This window comes from Hyla sarda, chromosome 7, assembly GCF_029499605.1.
Source record: "Hyla sarda isolate aHylSar1 chromosome 7, aHylSar1.hap1, whole genome shotgun sequence".
Lineage (NCBI taxonomy): Eukaryota > Metazoa > Chordata > Amphibia > Anura > Hylidae > Hyla > Hyla sarda.
Genome location: NC_079195.1, coordinates 76,555,691 through 76,561,716, shown reverse-complemented (window position 1 = coordinate 76,561,716; position 6,026 = coordinate 76,555,691).

The window sequence follows — 6,026 nt, the reverse complement described above, 5'->3', positions numbered from 1 at the left end:
CTCCCAGTCGTCCGCAGGAAAATAGGTGAAAGGAAGTTGGGTAGGGTTCCTGGGCCTTGTGACTGCTGCAGCCCATTCACCCCGCAGACTCTGAACAGGGGTATATTCAACAATCTCCCCCAAGTAGTGATACCTCTTAGGCAGATAGTCTCTTTGCAAAGCCCTCCTGTTCACTAGGATGGTTCCCCCATGCTTGCAATCCAGGAGGGTACCAAAACTTTTGGTCTTATCAAACTTCAGCACAGTGGCGCGTCGGCGCTCTATAGGTGCTTCATCCTCTTGGGGGTAGTCCATCTTCCTTATATATGGCCTCCAACTTTTTAGTTTTGCGTTGTTGTTCTTCCCTCACTTCATAGAGGAGATACTTTGGCCCATAACATTCCCTGTGCTCAGCTCTCAATTTTTCCATAATATCGTTAATTTCAGCCTCCCTGCGGGCCCTTTCTCTCTGGGCTGTGGGGACCGGTGGATGGGACTTCCCTGGCGGGGGAAGAACATGGTCCCACACATACTCGATCAGCTCAGGCTCATCACCAAATACACACTACGGGAGAGGGGGTGAGCGTGGGCGTGCACTCGGCAGGATGACAAGGGGATCTCTGGCTCTGGGCTGGATGAAGAGGAAAACGCGGCTTCCTCCGGGGTCCTCACATCTGATTTCTCCGTTGGGATCTCGGTCCAGGACCCCCATGTCCAATGGTGAGGGGACCGTCTCACCGGCGATGCTGCTGGCGATGTCCCAGGTGATCTCCCTTTCGGGGTAGCCGGCCACTCGTCATCCTCAGGCAGCGGTGTTAGGTTGTAGGTTCCTTCGGTGCTGATGGACATCTGCTGCAAGCGATCGGCCAAGTCGCTGTTCAGGCGCCATCTTGATACTCTCCTCACGTGTAGCACTGTGCTCTGCCATGTCTGTACTCCTTGCTTCCATCTTCAGACTGAAGAGGTCATGCTGCGGAGCTTCTTTTATGTGAGGTTCCACAAAATGGCTGCCGCCGGGGGACCGACTTCCGGTCCCACGCCGAACATCAACAGAAGATTAAAGTTCCACCTCGGCATCGACACGTGTTCTTGATGTCCACGCCCAGGGGCGTTTCGTGGAGGAGCGTGAGACATTTTCGCACACTTTTCGGGTAAATCCTTAACCCCTTTCTGGTACAATACGGTCTTGAGGAACGCAGCATGGCTTCGCTGCGGATTTTGCACATTTTCTCAGCAAAACAATCTTCGCCTCCTCCCTTACTTTTTCATTTGCCCCAGTTAAGCGCAATCTCAATAGCAAAGTCTCGTACACTTTTGGGCTTAGTTTTAGTCGCTACATGCGACAATTCCGGACAGTTAATGTAGCAGATTTCTTGATAGGGGGAGGACTATTGCTTGCAATAATGGTGGCTGAATAGTTGTAGGCACACACTCGAATCCTGTTTGTAAGACGCCAAAAGAGCATGTGGTGAGTAGGTGGTGCAGGTAATAGTGTAGGGTATGTTGGTATTAACCCTTTGTTGTCATGATGCCAGGATGCGGTTTCCTTAGATTAATGGTCCTACCGCCATCTGTCCCAGAATCGGTAGGGAGAAATAATTGAATGTCCACAGCAGATATTTGATGAAAACCGGAATAAACTTTACTGCATATTTTATGCAACTGTAGGTAACAAAACAGTCTTTGTATAGAGGACCATGGTACAGGCTCCTCACAGGTTTGCTGGGACTTCTTAGATATCAATGTCCGGAACTAAGAGAGAGAATCTAGTGGCAGCAGCCCCTTATATATTAACGGGGTGGGACAAAGCTCATTGGATAGCCAAACCTGTCAGTCATGACCTCTGGAACTCTGGGTATATCAGATGACCCAAAGGTCCTTAAACCATAGCATAACATAAATCAAAGGCATTTGAAGTCTAAGGTCCTATACAGAGGTATCCTAGATTAATTAGATATATAAATATATACATTAAATATTACAATATTAAGAGGTGACTAGGGGTTAGCCCTTCAGGAGAGCCCATTAGCATGGAGGGACTCTGGCTGAGGGGACTCCAGACAAAAGGCACAGGACCAAGTCCTGTACCGGGACTCACACACTCACATGTGACCCTATTACAGAAAGTACATCCCCTAAGGAAAAAAGAAAAACAAAAACACACACTAAATTTTCCCACCAAAATACTGTGTACCCACCGACTCAAAAAGAAAATGGCTATTTTCCCACCAACATACTATGGAGTGGTCAATCACAGTGATTGCGGAAACGGCCCGCTTACCACATGGTTACTGGCAGTGTTTGGAAAAAGCCAGGACATACCTGTATGCCTTGTGCCCCCTAGGGGTTAAAGGGATAAATGATTGATTGTGTGGGGTCCAACCTCTGAGACTTTCTGCGATCTTCGGAACGGGGGCACCAAATCTCCCTACAGCATGGAGTGGGAGATCAGCACGCGCTCAGGGCATTCTTTAGGGGAGTGCTGTACTTGTATATGTCCGATACTCCCTTAGATAATGCATGTAGCATGTGCCGATCCTGCACTTCATGCAGCGAGGAGATTCAGGGCCCTATTCCTGGGGATTGCAGGGAGTCCCAGAAGACTGCAAATACCATGGCTCTGTGGTAGTTTGTTTAGCCAAATAGCTCTAGAACATGTTCGATCATTACCTTTTCATTATGTGACTTCATTATTGTTATTATTTGCATCTGAGAACTGTGATTGGAACATTTACACTGAGTGAAGCAGTCGATCCCATAAAACACAGATAAGTCTGTTACATTTGGTTGGTACCAATGATGGAAGATGCGTGCGCCCATTCCAACTTTAGAGGACAGGTAGTATTATATGAAAATAATTCCAATAAATGGGCCACCTTGTAATACGTGGTCATGTTCAATGTTCCCTCTTATCATTTGAAACCATGGTGAGAATGTTCTTGAATTGGGACATTTCCTTTATGAACTTTGTATTCCTTTATAGTGCTTGAGGAAAGAAGTCATTCAGGTGGTATAGACGAGTTCCCTGTAACAGAGTAAAGTTTAATTGTGTAGTTACCTAATGGGAACCAAAAGCACCCACTCACTAATACCATGGAGAAGTTTTATTGTGGTTGAATCAAGGACATATCAATGAGGCTTCAGGGGTTGTAGTCACAACTGGTCCATGGAGCATGAGGGTACCCAAAGGCACCAGTGTTATAAATGGAGCATGATAAGAGAATGGCCATGCTACAGATATTGCACTGGCTGGAGTCCTTGTTTGTCTCTGGAAAGAGATATGATGGGATTTCCCAACTTTGCAACCCCTCCTGATGTGCATTTTGGAGGGGATGTCAGCTGAGTGCACTTAGTGCCAACTGTTTGAACTTTTAAAGGGCATCTTCCAGATGTACATAGTTCAGGTTGCATTATGTCCGGTAACAGATGCCCATTTGTGACTTGGCTGACCCCTCCTATACTTCCACAGTGCACTCTTATTACAGTACATTGTTGGCACTGTGTGTGGCGCTGTGCAGTGTGGTTTGGTTCATCCCTTAGCTGTACTCTGGCCTGTACTCTGCTTCCCGGACTGTCCCGCATATTTTGTTATGCTGTTTGTTCCCAGCAAAGCGCTCTTCTTTGTTAGCGATGCTCTTTGTGCGCTGATCTCAATGGCTCTTTATGCAATATTCTTGTGTGTTCCATAATTCATATCATTGTATGTAGCCTGCATGTTGCACTGGCACCAAAACCTCCTTTACCACAATAACTGTCATCACTGTGCAGTATTATAGCCATGTATTTAGATGAGTGTTTGCTCTGCTCTGTATGACTGATATGTAGTCCTTCCACCTATAGAACCTCTTATGGCATCCAATGTACAGTCATGGCAGTAAATGTTGGCACCCCTGAAATTTTTCAAGAAAATTTGGTATTTTTCACAGAAAAGGATTGCAGTAACACATGTTTTGCTATACACATGTTTATTCCCTTTGTGTGTATTGGAACTAAACCAAAAAAGGGAGGGAAAAACAGCAAATTGGACATAATGTCACACCAAGCTCCAAAAATGGCACCCTTTCAAAATTGTGGAAAAATAAGATTCTTTCAAGCATGTGATGCTCCTTTAAACTCACCTGGGGGCAAGTAACAGGTGTGGGCAATATAAAAATCACACCTGAAAGCAGAAAAATATTTGAGAAGTTCACTTAGTCTTTGCATTTTGTGTCTGTGTGTACCACACTAAGCATGGACATCAGAAAGAGAAGAGAACTGTCTGAGGACTTGAGAACCAAAATTGTTGAAAAATACCAACAATCTCAAGGTTACAAGTCCATCTCCATAGATCTAGATTTGCCTTTGTCCACAGTGCACAACATTATCAAGAAGTTCGCAACCCATGGCACTTTAACTAATATTCCCTCGCATGGATGGAAGGGAAAAATTGATGAAAGGTGTCAACACAGGATAGTCCAGATGGTGCATAAGCAGCCCCAAACAAGTTCCAAAGATATTCAAGCTGTCCTGCAGGCTGAGGGAGCATCAGTTTCAGCGTGAACTATCCATCGACATTTAAATGAAATGAAACGCTATGGCAGGAGACCCAGGAGGACCCCACTGCTGACACAGAGACATAAAAAAACAAGACTACATTTTGCCAAAATGAACTTGAGGAAGCCAAAATCCTTCTGGGAAAACCTCTTGTGGACAAATGAGACCAAGATAGAGCTTTTTGGTAAAGCAAATCATTCTACTTTTTACCGAAAATGGAATGAGGCCTACAAAGAAATGAACACAGTACCTACAGTGAAATATGGTGGAGTTTCAATGAAGTTTTGGGGTTGTTTTGCTGCCTCTGGCACTGGGTGCCTTGAATGTATTCAAGGCATCATGAAATCTGAGGATTACCAACGGATTTTGGGTCGCACTGTACAGGCCATTGTCAGAAGGCTGGGTTTGTGTCCGTGATCTTGGGTCTTCCAGCAGGACAATCACCCCAAACATAGGTCAAAAAGCACCCAGAAATGGATGGCAACAAAGCGCTGGAGAGATCTGAAGTGGGCAGCAATGAGCCCAGATCTAAATCCCATTGAACACCTGTGGAGAGATCTTAAAATTGCTGTTGGGAAAAGGCGCCTTCCAATAAGAGAGACCTGGAGCAGTTTGCAAAGGAAAAGTGGTACATTCTGGCTGAGAGGTGTAAGAAGCTTATTGATAGTTATAGGAAGCGATTGATTTCAGTTATTTTTTCCAAAGGCTGTGCAACCAAATATTAAGTTAAGGGTGCCAATAATTTTGTGCAGACCATTTTTGGAGTTTGGTGTGACATTATGCCTAATTTGCTTTTTTTCCTCCCCCCTTTTTTGGTTTAGATCCAATACACACAAATAGAATAAACATGTGTATAGCAAAACAAGTGTTACTGCAATCCTTTTCTGTGATAAATACTTAATTGTCTTGAAAAATTTCAGAGGTGCCAACATTTACGGCCATGACTGTATATTATCCAGTCCATAAGAGTCAGTAATGTCTATATAATGTCTAACTATTTTCCTGTTCATCGTGTACAGGATGCTCTACTGGCTGGAGAGTTCTCGTGGAAGCCTAGGTAAACACGTGCAGTGACAGAGCTACTATGTGTATAGGTAATATTGTCATATTTTGTCCGAAAATGTGTGTTTGCTATTTGTATAATGTTCTGGGGAAAAGTAGCTATAGCTGAAGGGCCCCAGCAGCAAAAGGCATTCAGGTAGAAAGCCTCTGGCAGCCTGATCCGTATTTATCCTTATTCTCCAGTATGCAGTTGCAAGACTTAAAAATTCCACATGTTTCATAATCCCAATTCTCAAATACTCTTGTCAAGCATGTATGGACATTACCATCAATGCCACATGGACTCTTCCCCCGTTGTTTGTTAATCAGCCCTGAGAAGGACATTCCCCAAATGCACCAGGAACTGCTATGTTGGGACTGGGCACTGAGGACAACTGTTATTAAGCGGGGGAGTTTGTGGTGGCCCAGTACAAGAGTTGCATCCCTGAACCCTAGATGCCCTGTCCGGCAGA